We start from the raw sequence: 17119 nt of genomic DNA on the forward strand, positions 1-17119 counted from the left end.
TCAGCCAGAGCTGCACTCCTGTGAACAAATGTTACATAAATTATGAAGAGAGGAAAGGAGAGGGGGGGAAAAAAACCATTAGCAACACTTAGATTGTAAGTGTCTGATAACTGTTTTAATAACTGTACATTTGTCTTAAGGATCAAAGACTCCAAAGGCAAGTATGTGGATTTGTGGCTTGTTTTCATTGCTTTGTATATCTGTAGGTGGAGAAACAAAAATAAACATAGATAACACCAAATGGAATGAGTGACTGGAAAGCTAAACTCCTCAGCCCTGTTGAGACTCTTTATCCAGCTAGTAGTGTTTTGCTGGAGATATGCAGTAAATGGTAAAGAAGTGGTGTTACTTAATTAGCTAATATTTGTAATGTAAATGTTGATAAATTAGTTAATGGACTGGATGCCTTCCCTGCAGAGTGCTGCTGAAGGGAGCAGTCTTTAGAGGAGCCTGCAGCTAAGGTGCCTGCAGCTTGCCTTGTGCCTTTGCTGGAGATGCAGAAGACAGCTAAAAGTGACAGAAGCGCTGGCTAAGGACAAACAAGGGTAAGGCTCTGCTGGGGCTGTCAATCTTCCCACTTACTTATACTAGGAAATTCAAGGAATGTGGCAAGGAAAAGTGGAGATAAAGCTTCCTTGAGGTGTGCATGAGGCACATGCAGGCATCCCCTCAATAAGGGTGTGTAAGGATTGGGAAGTGCAAAATATGTGCCATGAATTGAGTGTTATGTGAGGGCACAAAGCTCTTCAAATCTGAGAGGTTTGAACACAACGTGCTTCCCCCAGCCATGGTCAAGGTTTTGGCTGGTAAGCTTGCTAGTCAGGGAGCTGGGTCAGGGAGGTAAGGCTAAAGGCAAGATCCAATTACAGCCATGGCAGAAAATCAAACCAAACCAGCAGCTAGGACTGTGAGACTGATGACTTCTGTATCTGTAGTCTGGATAGCTGTCTGTGAAGATCATAAAAATGTCTGAGTTAATTTCTTCTGCTGTCCTATAGCAAAACTTTCCATATTAGAGCAAAATGTGCTTCTGCAGGTGCCTCATCCAGAATGCTAGGCCAAATGTGTGATGGAGGAATGAGGAAATATTACTTGGAACATTCATTGCTAATTTTTCCTAGGGTCAGATTTTCAGCACTGACTTCTTGCCTTGCAGATAAAATGTCATGCCTGTAAGTAATTACAGACACTTTTTTTATATAAGCAGTCATGATGTTTTCATTCAAGTTTTAGAAGCAAAATACTTACATTTATAACTGAAAATCAGAGGTCAAAGTTAGAAGTACCTTTACTAGAATTTCCCATCTACATATGTTTTGCAAGAAGTCAAACTCAAGGACATTTGCATTAAGTTGTGATGAAAATTCTCCATGTTTGCATAGCAACAAGGGCAGGAAAGAGCTTGTGGATTATTTTCTAACTAAAAGCAGCCATTATTTGGATATAAGATCTAAGCTGGATGAAAATGAGAGCATTTTTGTAAAGAGGTAGGCTTTTTTGGCAAGAGTTTTGGCTTTTAAGCCTGCATCAAAAGATTTGTTCTAACTTTACTTCAGCGTTCTTCCTTACAAGCTTATTGCCAGGGTCTCACCTGCGCTTTGACAGTGACTAATCCAAGACTTTTCAGTGCTCCTTATACACACAACTGGTGCTGTGTCCCTCCTACATAAACAGATTTCTTACTGGAGGATGATTTTCTGCCTCTTTTACCTGTCTCCTATGCCACTACGGTATCGTTTGTACATGATGGCAAATACTGAGGAATGGCAGTGAGAGTTGTTCTGAACAGCTGATCGCTCAGTAAAGCTCTCTGTGACTGGGGACACTGTAATAACTTCTTGCTTTGTGTTCAGAGTCCCTGCCAAATGTTATCACCTTCAGTAAGTGATATGAATAAGTTTGCTCTACTGAGCACTCTTCTCCCCTCCTAACTCTTTTCTGTCATGGGCTGCATTTCTCCTACATGTTATGCCCTGGAGGCATAGTTCTTCTGCCATTTAAATGATTACAGAGACCCAAGCTGCTTTCCCTGGGCAGCTGGTCACAGGTGCAAGGCTGTGCCACAGGAAGAGCTGGGCTGCTCTTGCTCTCTCTTCTTGCTTTATTGCTTTGTCTTGGACTTTACTCTGCCTTCCTGGTCACTTTTACACAGGGACAGTGAGCGGTTCTCTGCCTCTGCAGCACTCACCTGCTGCTTCTCAACTTCACAGATGACTACTTCAGCCCTGGGAAAAAAAACAAAGTGGATGCTGAGTTTTAATTCAAGTCTTCACAAGCAGCTGGCAATTAGCAATAACCTGCCTCCCCCTGCCTGTACAAAGACAATGAGAACTGGCACTCCTTCTGCTTGATTATGATTGCTAAGAAAGGCTGCCTCAAACGCTGAAAAGTGTTTGACCTGTTCCTTCCTTCTCCCTCACCCAGCTGGCTCTGTAATCATCAGCCATTTCCACTCAGCCTGTTTTTCAGCTAGCTGAAGAGTAGAGGCTGAAAAATGCCAGTGACATTCATAACCATATGGTGACCATGTTCATTGGGTAGCTGGGAAGGGCTGCCACACACCTATAATTTTTGTGCTCTCATGTGGACGACCCCAGGTACAAATTTAGTGTAAGCCACAAGCAGGTTTGTGCATTTCCTCCATCTCAGGTCACACTGTCCAGTAGGAAAAGGCAGGGCTATTCCTATGTGAGTCCCTGCAGAAAGGACATTAGAGCTGAGAAAAGGCTCTGATATTCTGGGTGTAGAAGAAACCATCACAAAAATCTTCTTTTTCACTGTCTGTTTATTGCTAAGTATTATTCAGTATAGCATTGGGAAACAATGCATAAAATGAGACCTGACATGAAAGGGCTCCTCCAATTCATTCCCTTCTGGACATTCTTCTTCCTGCTCCTTGCCTCTTGTTGGCACTAGCATCTATGTGGTGGCAAGGTGAGTTGCATCAGCTCACTGAGCCAAGAGACAAGGAACCCTGCAAACAAGTGTTAGTTCTGGGGAGAGCAATGTGCTTGTGTGGGCAGCAGCGTGGGACGGGGCACGACTGTCTGGGCCAAGGGGCACGGACTGGACATACAGAGTGTGGTGAATAGCCCCAAAGGGCACAAAATGGGCTTCAGCATGTCCTGTCTTGTCTAGCCACATTCACCTGCCTGCCTGCATTGCAGCCAGAGGCGGAGAACAGGACAAAGGCAGCCCAGGCAGCCCAGTCTGGTTTGATCCGGTTGCCTGAGAGGGGCTTCCTGGGGCCCACGCCCCTGCCCCGTGCAAGGCGCAGGTGCCGCCCGTTTCTGGCACACAGCACCTGTGGGCTCTGCCTTTTCTGGGCCTGTTTGGGGGATTGCCAGAGGCCATTGGGTGATTGTGTGGCCAATGGGACCGTTAGCCTCGGCCATTGTCCTATGAAAGGGGCTGAACAGGTGAACAAGCTGCTTGTGTGCTGCTCGCTCCTCGCTCTGCTGCTGCGCCCTCTCCAGCCACCTCAGGCAGCAGCTGATTCCCCTTTGCAGCCCACCTGGAACTCACCAGAGGACTTCTGCCGACTATTTTCCTGCCGATGTTTCGGGCCACAGACATGAGGACTAGTGAGTATTCTTAACTCCTTGTTCAAGCTGCTAAAGGAATTTAACTAACCTCACCGGCGGTGACTGAAGCCGCCGGACTCTGTCAAGGGCATTGCTAAAGCCAGCGTACAGAGACAGTCTGTAAGGTAGTTCTGCTAACTGCATCCAAGAGCTTGTGTGGAGGGTGGTAAATAAGTTTGGGGGGAATTATTTTGTGTATGTTAATGAATTATTTAATAACTTTTGAACTGGCCTCATTGCATTTCACCCCAAACTCAGATTTCAACTAGCCCCTTCATAACAGAGCAATGAAGCTGGTGAGAGGCCTGATACAAAAGCCTTAAAAGGAGAAGCTGAGGGAGCTGGGGGTGTGCAGCCTGGAGAAGAGAAGGCTCAGGGCAGACCTCATTGCTCTCTACAACTACCTGAAGGGAGGCTGTAGCCAGGTGGGGGTCGGTCTCTTTTGCCAGGCACCCAGCAACAGAACAAGGGGACACAGCCTCAAGTTGTGCGAGAGGAGGTCCAGGCTGGATGTTAGGAGGACGTTTTTCACAGAGAAAGTGATTGGCATTGGAATGGGCTGCCCAGGGAGGTGGTGGAGCCACTGTCCCTGGGGGTGCTCAAGAAAAGACTTTAGTGCCATGGTCTTGTTGATTGGACAGGGCTGGCTGCTAGGTTGGACTGGATGAACTTGGAGATCTCTTCCAACCTGCTTCATTCTGTGATTCTATGATATGAGAAGCAGGTGATTGGACATGAGAAGTGGGCACTCTGCTGAGGGGCATGGCTCTTTTTAAGTCTCCTTCTGCATTCAGTGTCCTCACAGTCATTCTGTAGTTGTCACGGAGCTGCCACATTTTTTGGAAGAGGGTGTTTGTATTATTGTCTGGGCATTCAAAGCTGTGTGATTAGTGAACAAAAAGTTTGCTTGGCTTGAGCAGTAGGCTGGATGTAGTATTGCTTTCTCCAAAGAAGGTAACTACTTTGCAGTGGAAAATGGTATCATTGGCGTGGTTTAAAGCATACACAGTACTTGTGAGTAAGGGAGGAAAATGTACTTGCCTATCCCTCAGGCTGGATGAAACACTGGAGGTTTTGGCAGTGTCAGTGGTTAGCTGGAAGCAGAGAGATACACACACACAGAGATTCTCACACTGATTTGTGTCACATAGGTGGTTTGGGAGGTTTCAGGGAGAAAAAACAAAAAGAGTTTCAAATTCTTTCTGGTTAAACATGAGTAACAATGAGGTAATGGTGGCTCAGAAACATGTTGTAGTTAAGGTTGCACTCTAGAGACTGTGGTTAGCTTCTCAGGCTCTGCAATTGGGCCAAGAAAAGTAATTACAGTGATTAATAATAATGTTTGATTTGCCAGTCACACAGTCCATTCCTCAGAGCTGGTTGGTCTGGAGGAGGGGGAGGTAAATTGTAGGAAGGAAATTAGAGCAACAAAATACAGTTCTTGCAATGTATAATCCAAACACTGCTGGAGCCAGCTCAGCTTGGCATCAGCTATTTTCATACAGCTGTGTACTACGGCTGTGGTTTTGTGCTGTACAGCAGGAGTTAAGTTATGTATCTGTGTATTGCTGCTGTGGCTGTGTGCAGGACAGTGTGGGCTAATTCACATACTGTACACTACAGCTGTGGTATTGTGTCCAATAGAAGAGGCTTCTTTGTGGAACTGAACACCACACAGATGAGAATGTGCTTTGTGGAGCTATTTTGTTGGTTTGGACACTACAGCAAGGGCAACATTTTGAAGTCCTGGAGATCAATAGCTGTGAGTACCTCACCTTTCAGATGGGCAATTACTGTGAGTGCAGCAGTAGGCAGTCGTGTGTAGCAGAGCTCAAAAAGGGAGCTTTGGCTGTGACAATAGTCCTAAAGGCTTTATAACATCCCTCTGTGTGCTTCCTGCCCTTGCCTTGGGGTGTGACTGTGGGGAAGGTGTAGCAGACAGGAGGAAGCAGAGGAGCTGCTCAGGTCTGCCAGAGCAGAGCAGGGGGTGAAAAGCAAAACCTGATCCCTTGGCAAAGTTGAATTTCCTGATTACAGGAGTCCTTGGTGGCACTACAATGAAGAGGAGTTGCCATGGAAACCATTGCAAAAGATTAGGCATATCAAGGAAACCTGATTGTGAGAGAATGGGTGGAAATAAGAGAATTAAATTAATGTAGAAACTATGTTTTTGTTTCATTTCCCAAGTCATGGTAGAAACCTTTGCATTCACAAACAACCAATTAAGAGAGGAGTTACAGTGAAATCTGCAAGCCCTGTTTCAGAGGAGCATGATTGCTCTATAATTAAAGGAAAATAAATAGTGGTTTACTATCCAAAATAAAAATCCCGTGGTGCAGACCCTGTTATTCCTCACTTTCCCACTGTAGAACCTGCCGAGTTTTTCTGAGGCAGACAGGCCACACAGTGACCCCCTGGGACGTACTCACAGGTGCAGTGGCTTCCAGCCATGGAGTGGCCAAATGAATTTCAGACATTTGAGAGAGGAAGGGAACACTTAACTCCTCATTCTCTTTTGTGACATGCTGGCCAGGCTCCTGGGCCAGCTAAGCTGCGCTCATTTGCAAGTTATGAGAACAGAATGGCAAAGGTCAGCAGTTTGCTCTGCCTTTGCTGGGCACTGCCTACACCAGTCCTTGGCATAAAGCAAAGCAGGCTTCGGGCTGTTTTATAGTGATGGGAAATAGCTAGCACAGCTGTCTTGGGCAACTGGGGAGAAGGTGGGCATGGAGCTCATGACCACGCCTCCCTCCCCTGGTAACGGCCTAGGGATGAGCAAGGCCTTGGCACCTGGACCACGCAAAGGGGACTAAAGCCAAGTAAGCAGTTAAATGGTTTCATGCAGCTCTGGAAAAACACAGGGTACTACAAATGAACTGGAGAACCCCACCCACTGTTTGCATTTTGATGTCCCACAGCCAGCAAGGATTCACCTTGCAAAGATAAATTTGTGCCCTGGCATGAGATTAATGAACAGTGATTTCACCCTGCTGCCATGGCAATCATAGAAGGGTTTAGGTTGGAAAGGACCTCAAAGGTCATCTAGTTCCAATGGTTCTGGGAAATGTGTGTTACACTTCATTGCTGCAAACACTAATGCCTGTGTCAAGAAAAAGCAATGAAGTGTTTTGCAAACAGCACCATGCCCCAAGAGGACGTGGTGTGTCCCCAGGAGGACGTGGAGGCAAGTGTGTGCAGAGGTTCTGTCTTGATTTGGAGTAGACGCCTTAGGCAGGCTGTGTCCTTAGAGCTCTTGCACAGCTCAGAGTCTCTGAAATGACATTGGGACAGTTGAAGGACACAGCTCCTCCATCTCAACTGTGAACCAAGTTATGTCAAGCTGGTCAAAGCTAGGAAGCTGAGCTTTTGTCCACTAAGTCTTCATTCACATGAAGCACTTGTCCATTGACTGGTCAGAATCCAGTCTTATGTAAAAGGGTTCCAATTCCTCAAGCAGTTGTTCCTTTTCAGTGAAGAAATAACAGAAGCAGTAACTTGTCTTGCCATCAATCAGGAAATAGAGAGCTGCATTTTCCCTTTTTACTGAACCTACCTGATGACCAGTGCTGCCTTTTCCATTTGCTTAAGGCATTGCCTGAGGTGACAGAAGCTCACACCAGAGAAGACAAACACAGTCCTTCCTGATTAATTTTTATTGCTGAACTTCCAAACTTTCATCCAGACAGAGCGTTCTGCGCTTCTCTAACTCCTGTGCCTTCAGGAAAAAATGCCTAAGTCACTGCCACAAGGTGTTTATGTTATCCATACCACATCAGCAGGTGGTAGGTGATTAAACTTCAGGAGTGTGTCACTGCATGACAGAAGAGTGTTGGCTGTTCCACATCGGGTCCGAAAGGTCTCCTGTTGAAGATGGCTTTAGTGCTGCAGCTGGCTTCTATTTATTTACAACTGTCACATAAAAGCTGTGACACTGGGCAATATTTGTCTTGATTTTGCAAGATCCCAGACCCAATTACTTCATGGTGCTTTCCTCAGGGTACCTCAGAGGGCCCTTTGGAAACTTGAGCTGATGCAGATGATTGCTTTAGGTGCTGTGAGCAGAAGTGCCCTGATGCCGGAGGGGAGTGGGGGAGGAGGAGGTAATGGATGTAGAATAAAACCCCAGATAACAAAAAAAAGTACAGCAGCAGACACCGCCAGCTGTACTGGTTTCTCTTTGCATCTGCCTTCCAGTCAAAGAGCTGAGGCAGCTCTCTGAAGTCATAGAATGGTTTAGGTTGGAAGGGACCTCAAAGCTTATGCAGTTCAAACCCCCTGCTATAGGCAGGGATGCCTCCCACTAGAACAGGTTGCTCAAGGCCTCATCCAACCTGGCCTTGAACACCTCAAGGGAAGGAGCAGCCACAACCTCCCTGGGCAACCTGTGCCAGTGTCTCACCAAGTCCTGTGTGCTGGAGTCCTGCTCTAGTGTGACTGCCTCAGCCTCCTGGTAGTGATTTTGCAGTGACAGTAAAAGCCTAAGCTAAGATACTCATGTTCATATTTAGTTGCTGGAAGCAGCCAGGCAGGGTGGAGTTCTCATGGTCTCATCTTCTGTGCTCAACCCAAACAAACAAGATGCTTTCAGGGTCTGGCAGCCAGCTCGGCTTTTCTCTCAGGCTTTGTCAAAAGGGGCTGGGGGTTACTTTATTTGTCTTGGTGACTTTCTGTGCTGGCACTGATCAATAGCAGGACATGTAGTGTTTGTCACTGCTGCACAAGCGCTCTGAGTCTTGTAGGGATCAGGGAATAAACAAAGCACAACGAAACAAATCCCCCAAAGCTTGATTCCTTTTTCATTCCAGCAGACAAGGGAAATGGATGGAAAAGAAGATAAAACACTTTCGGCTCTTGCAATTATTTAAGGTTATATCTCAGTGTGAATCTCTGTTAAGAATATACATCAGTGTAGGGGTGTTTTTTTGTCTTCCTTTTGCCTTTCCCACACTGTTGTGCTGTGCACTTTCTTATTGCTGTCACAATCTGCTCTCTGTCCAACGTGATTGCTATCCCCAAAGGTTTATTCTACATAGCAAACATCCTGTAATAGTGACCTACTCTAATAACAGGAAATTTATTTTTAAACAGCATAATGACTGCTCTGTATCAATCTGTTTCTTTTCCCTCCCCAAAAAAACCCAATACCCAATCAAAAAACTTTGACATGAAAATCTGCTGATATTACCTGATCGGATTCTACAAATTCTCATAGCTTCTGAAGTCTGCAGTCTTCAGTAACTTGGAGTAGCAATCAAGTGGAGTTGTGGGTTTTTTTTTTTCTTTCCTCTTCTGGTCAATATATGTTAAATAATAAATATCAGTAAACAACTTCAGATCAGTCAAACATCAAAGGTCAATGATCATCAGTCACAGTCTTGTTGGAAGCAACCCTTGATGTGCATAGATCATGGACTAAAATGAGCTGTGACTCTTGCTATCCTGGTATTCCTTTTTTTATCTAGCTGCGTGCCTCTTTCCTTGTTCTTTACCTAGCCTTGGCTTTGTGGTATCTCTTGGGTGTCAGTGACGCCTCTCAAAGAGGTGGTGGAAGCCCCATCTCTGGAGGTCTTTAAGGCCATGCTAGATATGGATCTGAGCAAACTGGTCTAGTGTGAGGTGTCCTTACCCAAGGCAGGGGGATTGGAATGAGATGATCCTTGAGGATCCTTCCAGCCCTGACAATTCTATGATACTGTGACACTGCTGTCCAGTGGGTGGCAAGACATCAGTGTTGGTTTTCCTGTCTCTAAGTGATTTTCTTGGGAAGCAAGAAAACCCATCATGCCAGGTACTTCCTTAAAGGCCCAGCAAGCTTACATTCACTACATCTGCTGGACTATCTAGTTAATTAAGGTGTAAGCTTTTTGGGCTTGCTAACACTAATACATCTTAGACCATATTTTATTGCCTGAAGGGTCATATTATCAAATCTCTGTTCTGCTAAAGTATTTTCAAGTGCTTGGGTTTGGTTTTTTGTTTTACTGACTTTAAACATTGATTTGACAGTACTTCTTTCAGATCCATTTTATATTCTGTATTGCCTGTAGCAGGGATATCATATGCATCTCTCTCTTAATGAGGTCGAGTTCTCTATCTATCATCAGGCTCTTTTCTTCCAGATAAATCATCATGTCTGCTTCTGTCAATATATCCCAAGTAACACAGAGATGAGTACCCCAGCTGATTTCCACTCGCCTGTTTCTCCCCTCCCTGTACCACAGCATAACCAGCCCCTACCGCTTCCCTAACCACCACCCTGGCACTGATCACCTTCATGCTTCATGGTTTTCCTGGTTCGATGTTTAGTCAGGCCTCTTGTACTCACATAGGTTTGCAGGGAAAATTCACTCCCTCTGTTAAGCCTTCTGAGAATTCAAACCAAGAAATAACCCAACCTTTAGCAAACTTCAGCAGAGTTTTCCTTCCCAGCTTGGCTGATCCTTCAGATAAAAAGCTCACAAAGCTGTCACTGGTTCTGACAGTAAGGGTATGCTTAATGCTTCACATTGGTGCTTTCCCACCGTAGCATTTGCCTTGGACAACGTTTAATATGAAGTCTAACATCTCATGTCGCTATGCTAGCACTGAGGCAGAGTGTGAAGCCATTCATTTTTGTTTCTGCTGCCAAAGTAGCCTAGGAGTGAGCTTGTTGCTGCCAGTTATACTTCCCAAAATGTGTTTGCTGTCCACCCTCTGATGGGCCACTGCACTATTTCTAGGAGGTTTTGAGTCATTAAAACAGTCACAAGGTGAGTGGCTGTTTGAGCTTCCAGATCTCTAGATGGATAGTGCCTTTGTTTGACTCGTGCCTAATTAACCTTCTAGATGGATGACAAATGTCTCTTCCAATACTTCGATGCATTTGTTTTGGAAATGTATGCGTTTTTGGGATCCTCACTGGGGAGCAGACATGGCTGAGGCTGCTTTGCCTGCATATTGATGAGCTGCAGCCTATCCTTGCAGGGAGCTGCTTCAGAGAGTCCAGAACAGAGCCACAAAAATGATTAAGGCAGTTGAACATCTTCCTTATGAGGAGAGCCTGAGGGAGCTGGGGCTTGTTAGCTTGGAGAGGAGGAGACGAAGGGGTGGTCTCATTAGTGTTTATAGATATGTAAGGGCTGAGTGCCAGGAGGATGGAGCCAGGCTCTGCTTGGTGATGCCCAGTGACAGGACAAGGGGCAATGGGTGGAAGTTGAGGCACAGGAGGTTCCATGTGAACCTGAGGAAGAATTTTTTCACTGAGAGGATGAGCACTGGAGCAGGTTGCCCAGGCAGGTTGTGGAGTCTCTCTCTCTGAAGATATTCAATAACCATCTGGATGCATTCCTGTGTGATCTGCTGTAGGTGATCCTGCTCTGGCAGGAGAGCTGGACCAGATGATCTTTCGAGGTCACATCCAGCTCCTGTCATTCTATAATTCTATGATTCCACACTGTCACAGTGATGACTGCAAACCAATTCACCAAATACTTCACACTTCCACATGCACAGGTGACATTGATAGTCAACCTGATCTCTACATAAACTTAGGTGGCCATTTCTTTCTTTGTTTTCTCTCTGAACAGGCAGGATTAAAAGTGTGTCAAAAGAAAAGAAAACAAAAACAACCAACCAAAACACAGAGCTTACCCTGTTCCCTAAATGCCTGCCTGATTCTTTACTGCAACACACCCTCCTCCTCTTATGCTTTATGTTTCAATAATTCTACAGGTTCTGGAGCACCTCTTCTATGAGGACAGGCTACAAGAGTTGGGGCTCTGCAGCCTGGACAAGAGAAGGCTTCGAGGACACCTTGCAGTGGCCTTCCAGTATCTGAAGGGGGCTACAGGAAGGCTGGGGAGGGACTACTTACAAGGTATTGTAATGACAGGACAAGGAGCATTGGGTTTGAACTGGAAGAGGGAAGATTTAAACTGGATGTTAGGAAGAAGTTCTTTGCAGTGAGGGTGTGAGACACTGGCACAGGTTGTTCAGGGAGCTTGTGGCTGCTCCCTCCCTGGAGGCGTTCAAGGCCAGGTTGGATGAGTCCTTGAGTGAGCTGTTGTAGTGGGAGGTGTCCCTGCCTATGGTGGGGGTTTGGAACTGGGTGAGCTTTGAGGTCGTTTCCAACCTGAACCATTCTATGATTCTATCATAAAATGAAGTGTTTTTAAAAAAGGTGAAAGCAGATCAGAACACTTAGGGGTTTTATCCATGTCAGCACAGCACTTGCTCACCCCAGAGGAGAACATCTGCATACATGAGGACCTGCCAATGACAAGGAACGAAGAAAATGCAGTGTCACAGACTTCTGTAAACAGTTGAGAACTTTACAAATCCTGCTATGTGGCCTCTGTAGAAACATCCTATTAATTTCCCTTTGACTTGTTTTCCCTGTAAGCAAATCTTCTTTGATACTTTGTTTTAAAAAAATGATATCAATTCAACACACTCTTCCAGCAAGAAAGCAATGAATTGACTTCTAGTGAAAGGTCTCTGCTGCTGGAATAACCACAATATTTATGTAAAAGCAAAGATTACACCTGTTCTGAGCACTAGTTTACATTTTTTTTAAGAGAACACAAACATTCTCCTCTCAGATCTAGTTCCAGCACTCAAAATCTTTGCAAGAGCAGCTGAGTACTGGGGTCAGATGCAGTGGGGTGGAGCTTCTCAGTTTCTGGCATGGACCTGTTTCTGTATTTTCGTTCTGAGTAAGCCAAAGCTTGTAAAATGTAGTTTATCAATTTAGATAGACGTCTGTTCTTGAAGAGAAAGCAGTTGGTTAGATCATAAACAATAACAAGGAAGGTAGTGGGATGCTCTTGAGTTTACACTGAAAACATGCAAAGGATGAATAGCAAGTGAAGCTTTAGAGAGAACTTCCCTGGCATTTGTGTTGTCAAAACTGTTCTGACCGTTAATTGGTACATCCAGCACCTTTGCCTAGGGTGTATTTCACTAACAAGGATGATCTAGTAAGGCAATTAACTATGCTTAGACCTTTCTCTTGGTCACTATTTAACCCATGTAAAAAAGAATGAGGGAAATATGTCAGAGAAAGAAGCATGGATTCAAAGCAAGAAGAGTGTGTTGTAAAAAGAGCAGCCAAGGGACAGAGGAAATGAAAGCAGCAGCACCAAGTTAGGATCATAGAGGAGCTTGTTTGAAGGGAGCTCTGAAGGTCATCTGCTCCATCTTCTCACTGAAGTAGGTAGCAGGGAACATCCAGATTAATCAGGCTGAAGTTCACTTGCAAATCACTAGTTAGAGGCAAAACTATTTTTTCTACAGGAGCCTACTTTCTCTTCAGCTGAGACACGAAGAAGCTCACAAGGTACAAATAAACTCCTTTGTGCTACTACTCAATACCCAGAATATTGCATTAAACAGACCTCTGTATCAATTTTTGCTTAACAGTTTTTGCTTCCAAATTCAGATGCTGCTTCCCATGAAGACCGACTGATTGACGCTGCTGAAGTCAAATAAATGCTGATGGTACTAAGAATTTGGCTTGCACTTTATCAGTAGCCCTCAAATCTCATTACCAGGTGGGTAGACATCATTATATCTTTATCCTGCTGGGAATAACAGTGTGCAGGGAAGATTCTTACTGAAGGTCATACAGCAAGTCAGTGAAAGATCCTGAAATTGGAATTAAGGTAGGTGGTGTCCTCATCATGGGTACTCACAGACTGATCAAGCTGCTGGCTTTGCACCCATGCAGTTATCAGGACCAGTAACCCAACCTCTTGTAATGGGAATGGGAAGGCTAATGACTGACAAAAGGCACCTGCCTAAAAAGATGCTCTTTCTCCCGAAAGGTAAGAAATAAGCCAAAACCCAGGCTTTCCTAGTGTTTCCTCTCAATGTCACATTTTACTCTTTCTTTGCACAGTGGGCCCATGCAAAATCTTTCCTCTGCAAGACATGACAACTGGAAGTGTTGTTAAAGCCAACACATATAACCCAAACCAAAATCACCATTTCAGTTGTAGCCACTACAGAGGACACTCATGAATAGAGGAGCTAATGAGGCTTACCTCTGCCTTTTTTTTTTTTTGCCAGTGATCTAGCAAAATCTGGCAAATTTGGCTACTATATCTATTGATGAGTTCTGTTTCCTTTCTTTCTCATCCCTTTGCAGTGTAAGGCAGATCTTTATATTTATCTATGCCATCATTTTATTTGTGGACTCCTTTCTTTCTTTCTTTCTTTCTTTCCCAGGAGATAACTATATTCATTAGATCTTTAAGTGTTTTTCTTTTAAATACAGGAAATACAAGAGATAATCCCTCAATTTATTCCAAGTTAGGAAAAAAAGTCAACAGAAGAAAGGCTCAGGATATGTCATAAGATTTATTTCCACTTCAGTATTTCAGACAAGAGATGATCCATTTACAAAGCAGTGATCTGTGTCTAAGACTGGACTGTCCTGACAAATGGATGTACAAGGCAAAGCTACACATTCAGAGTATGATTTCTGATTACCTGTGACAGGAGTCTGAGGACGTCTGTCTCTTTCATATTTTGCAAATGTTTGTAGGGCTCTATGTCAAAAAAAGAAAGTCCTGCTGCATTTTGAACCAAACAGATAAACTTTAGGGCTGAAATGAGCTCCTGATTGTTGCCAGGAAAAATGCTATGATGCTTGGTTATGTTCTTAATCTTGAGATAATGCTTTAGGGTAAAGAATTATTGTTTAAGTATATGCAAGCACTTCTGAAAAAGAGTTGAAGAGCTGAGAGTAGAAGGAGGGAGTCAACTTTGGAAAGATGAGGGGGCACTATTTTAAAATTCAAGCTGCTTAAAATGAATTTAAATGTCTGTTCCTAGTGCAATGTCTAAGATAAGCTACACATATTCACTTTTGCCAAGAAGGTGAATGTGCGGTGAAAACACCACTGGGGGAATTAATTTCAACCTATTATTCTCCAGCATGTATATTGTTCACAGCATAATTCCATTGCCAGATACTACACTGAAATGGAGCAGGCAGAGCCAACTGGAGTGCAGGGATCTTGAATAGATGCTCACAATAGCACATTCGTTTCCAGCCACTGTACAATATGCAAATGTATTTACAGTGGCTTGTAGCTGACCTTAAAACTTGCCATCCCCATGCCACAATTCCTGCATGGGAAGTGCTGTTCTCAGTTTTCCTGCCAGCTTGAGTGTAAAGCATCTTATCTCAAAAGTTCCATAAATACAGAATTTACTCAGCAGTGTCTTGAGAATTTTTTTCCTTGCTGTTTCAGAGTTAGCCCTGTTTCAGGCTAACAATTAGACAGGGATTGTGACATTTCTTTGTTCAGGATACAGCAATGGCTTAATAATTAGGGACAATTCTTTTTTATCTATGGTTTCTAGAAATTGAGCCATTTGAATGGACAAATTGGATTCCTTTGGTGCACAGCTGATGTACAGAGTCATAGCAAAGCAAAAGTAAACGGAACTTTGTTTCACTGGCTCTGGAGGTTCTGGTGAGATGCAGAAAAGGACAAGTACAGAAAAATCTGTTGCTGTAGTCCCCAGGGTGATATTGGAATAGTGCTTGAACAGTCAGGACTGGATCTGTGTGCTTTGGCAGGGTGGTAGTGGGTTGCCTGCCTTGACTGAACTCGGGAAGGTGTTCAGGTGCATGGCCACGATTTGGTCCTCTGCAGAAGCACATGGTATGTGAATCAGTGCCAAAGGGACTACAGGCTACATCTCCTTACCTCTGGCCTCCATATGTATGGCAAGAGTAGAAGGCATATTGTGATGGATTTCCTGCTCTGATTCTCTTTCCCAGCTGATTTCTAAAATGTTTTGGGGTTTTTTTAGCCCAACAGTACTGCTGGGAGGAGCAGAGAAAATGGCACCAAGCTGTGCAGCTGAGAGTTCCTGATCATGCTATGAATTGGAGCTGGGATCCTGCATCCACTGACTACTGATGTCCTTCCCTGCCTCCTTCCCTCATCAGCAAGTAGAGTCACTGAGGAAACTTGGAGCGATAGGAAGAAGGTACACTTCAGATAATATGGACATTTGTCTGTATTGTGGTGGTCTGCTAATCTGGCAGTGCCTCTGCTCATTTTCTTCAAAGGAGTGTTTCTTCTTGGTCTTTTCTCCTCTCTTTTGAGTTTTTAATCTGAGTTCTGCTTGACACAAAGAACTTTATGGTGGCCAAGATAAATACTATTCTACTAAGCAAAGCTATTCTGTGGAACTATGAAACCTACTCAGCTTACCAGGAGGCTCAGTAAGGGATAATAGGAATGGAGATTTAAAGTAACTAAGACACTTGTAAGCTGAGATCTAGCCAGCATTTCTGGGAAGCTAGAAGTCAAGAAAATAAGGCCAGCTCTCCAAATATTCTCATCCCAGCTATTTAATTTGCTAAGCATACTTGCATTGTGTTTATATTCTATGGTGTATTGTACTTTATAGGGACTTGCAATATTGTCTCTTTGTAGAAAGGAAGTTGTTAAACAATTGTTCTTTTACATCTGTCAGCTCAAGGCTATTCAGATTTATTCTAGTGGAAGCTGAACCTTTCAACTATTTCCTCACATTCATCTGTCTTATCCCTCCCACAACAGACAGAGTGTCCTCCACAATGAGTCTGAGGCTTTCACAAATGACAGGTTACTATATGCAGTTGTGAACTCCCCACATCATACCCAATACAAGTAAATAGATTAGAGCTTTTCTGATTGTAAGAGACCTTGTCAGAAAGATGTTGTTACACACTTCTCTGATGGTAGCTACTCCTAGGCACCACAATGATGCTGTTTGAATAGTTTAAATGTACTAGTTTGCACCTAATATACGACCCATTTGGACATTATAGTTCTGAAAGTTCAATTCAAGCTGATAATAGATGAGTTTGTATGTCACTGACAGGAGACTGTGGGAAAGGGGGAGGGCACAGACAAGAAGAGTGAAAACAGAGTGAAAAATGTAGGGGAGCAGGTTCATCCTTCCATATTACTTAGAAGTTGAAACAGGACAGGAATAACTGGTGAAATGCAGACCAAAGGAAAAAGGATTTGGCATCATTTTGGCATCTCTCAGCTCTCCAGAAACATTCCTGATAATTTGTGCTTCACACAGGAAATCACAGCCACGGAGGTCCTTCTGAGAAATTCAGACTGCTGAGATTTGAAAAGTTCCTCCAGTTTTCCAGCACAAAACAGCTCCAGAGCTTTTAATCAAGGATAAAAGACTTCAGTGAAATTTCACTGGATTGAAGGTCTTGTTGGTGAAACGGCACTAGATGTTACATGGGTGTGCTCCAAAAGGGCTGATCAATTATCTTCATAACCTGAGTAGTGAGACCATTTCTTCCTTTTTTTTTTTTTTTAGGGAACATGTCATTTTTACCACTTTTTTTCCTTTTTTTTTTTTTTTTTTTTGGAATAACAATGAGCAAACTAACTCTGAAAATGGCAGGAAGGAGAAATAACAGCAGAGCTCTGGCAAACGCAAGACATTTAGCAGCTCTATTAATAAACTAACCAAGGCTGTAGGCACTGCCCTGAGGCAGCTCAGACCCTTCTTGCACTAGCATG

General features: G+C 44.0%; 1 long non-coding RNA gene across 3 annotated transcripts in view; it reads left to right on the plus strand.

The window, feature by feature from the left end:
* The first annotated feature begins 3508 nt into the window (after nt 1-3508).
* The window catches only part of LOC135185664 (uncharacterized), a 30044-nt gene continuing 16433 nt past the window's right edge, over nt 3509-17119 (plus strand). For all 3 annotated transcript variants that reach the window (XR_010306564.1, XR_010306566.1, XR_010306565.1), the window contains exons 1-2: nt 3509-3584; nt 13003-13114. This is a non-coding gene — a long non-coding RNA (uncharacterized LOC135185664). The remainder of the gene's footprint in view (nt 3585-13002; nt 13115-17119) is intronic.

The sequence above is a fragment of the Pogoniulus pusillus genome, chromosome 23 (genome assembly GCF_015220805.1).
Source record: "Pogoniulus pusillus isolate bPogPus1 chromosome 23, bPogPus1.pri, whole genome shotgun sequence".
Taxonomy (NCBI): domain Eukaryota; kingdom Metazoa; phylum Chordata; class Aves; order Piciformes; family Lybiidae; genus Pogoniulus; species Pogoniulus pusillus.